Raw genomic sequence first — 1,949 nt, forward strand, 5'->3', positions numbered from 1 at the left:
CATAGCGACCCCTAGAGGACGCAGTGTCTCGTTCCCTACTCAGGGAACCATGGTTACATATGTGTTCCCTATTCAGGGAACCATGGTTACATATGTAACCTGAGACGTTTTATGTGTTTACCTCAAAAAAAAAAAGTAAATAAAAGATGTAGAAAAAATACAGAAACCCTGTAAAGACCTCAAAATAGCTGATGCATTTGGGCTGGTCATCTATAAGACCTGTGGCACATACTGTGGTGAAATTGTTTGGTAGATTGCAGAGCACATTTCCTGCATAGTACTGAATAGTCGTTTGAGAGGAAACAGTCTGTGAACATTGATTGAAGCCTTGTCACACTCTCTCATGCAGCCAGAATGCTGCGGTATACCTCTACAAGGGAAGGAAGATGGTAGAAAACGACAGAGAGGGAAAAAAACAAACCTGAACACAGTCCTCTCTTCTGTTGGTGACACCCAGGCACATTTTTCTTCCATAAAAGTATATGTGACTGCCGGGGATGGGGGCGAATGAGGAGTGCTTTTGTTTGGAAACGAAACCACAGTGAATTTGATAGGCCCTCATGTCTATTAAATCACTGCGCTTTGCTTATTTATTTAGCTACTTGCATCATTCTCCGCTCCGACTCTGTCTGCTTTCACAGTGGTGACAACAAAACCAGGATAATTTTAGAGAATAAAAGCCTGTGCGTAATCTAAAAGTGGAATTGTGCACATCATGCTCCTTATTGAACTTTTATTGGTCACTGTGCATTCATTCTGAAGGGAGATTCTCCAGGGAGGAGGCCAAAGTTTAAATCAATAGCAAGTGAAACCTCCTCCTTTTAATCCTTTCTCCATTTCTCTCTCTTTCTCAAATATATTATGTACGCTATATTTATACACTCTGTGCTTTGTTAGTCAGAGAGTTAATGCAAATATGGTTAAAGCACACAAAGTTGAGCACCTCTGCAAATAAAAACAAGACAATTTGTTCCTCCCACAGAGTGAAGAATTTCAGTTTTATTATTCATCTTGCATGTCTCTAATTCAGCACAGACCTCCTTTAACCTTTCATTACAGGCAAGCAGTTACAAGCCTGAATCTAATAAGTTGGATGCTTAGAGTCTTGAGAAAATAATAAAAGCAAATTAGATTAGACTCTGCATTTGATCTAATTGCGGGAGTCAAGACATTTACTGTCTTTTTTCACCCCTCCCTTTGTTTGTGTGTGTGTGTATGTGTGTGTTTTGCACCAGGACATGACCTTTTTGGTATTCCTGGAAAAAAAAGCCTATTCTTGGTAACACTTTAGAAAAGGGAACACATATTCACTATTAACTAAGAGTTTTCCCTCAATAAACTCCTAATTTGCTGCTTATTAATAGCTGGTAAGATAGTTGTTAAAGGTGCCATAGAATGCATTGATACAATATTTTAAATTGTTCTCTGATATCTACATAGAAGGTATGTGGCTTAGGTAAGGGCAAAAAAATCTCCAGAAATGGTTTTACATGTCCATTTACAACCCAAGGGTTTGTCTCTAGAATGAAATGGTCTGTTATTACCTTATTTGGAAGGGTCATGAATAATAATGTTGAGCTCTGCTCTGATTGGCTGTTTCACAGTGCGACTCGATGTTGAGCTCTACTCTGATTGGCTGTTTCACAGTGCGGCTCATTTCAGTAGCTCACACAGCAGGAAGGAAAGACAGGGAAAATATATATTTCAATACTTTCTCTCACAGTTATATCGTTGGGTAATTATACTGTATATAAAATGTGGACATCATGGAGCCGCTATTAATATGCAAGGAATTGAAACTGCTTTCGAATGCACAATCGCGTTTTACTTTTACTTTCGAGATTTGCGATAACACGTGATCTGTGTAAACTACAGCGGCAGTACTTAACACATTTTACAAGATCAGATGCTTGTCAGTGGTGCTCAGGATCTGTAAATCATTCGCCATC

This window comes from Sinocyclocheilus anshuiensis, unplaced genomic scaffold (genome assembly GCF_001515605.1).
Source record: "Sinocyclocheilus anshuiensis isolate Anshui unplaced genomic scaffold, SAMN03320099.WGS_v1.1 scaffold1527, whole genome shotgun sequence".
Taxonomy (NCBI): domain Eukaryota; kingdom Metazoa; phylum Chordata; class Actinopteri; order Cypriniformes; family Cyprinidae; genus Sinocyclocheilus; species Sinocyclocheilus anshuiensis.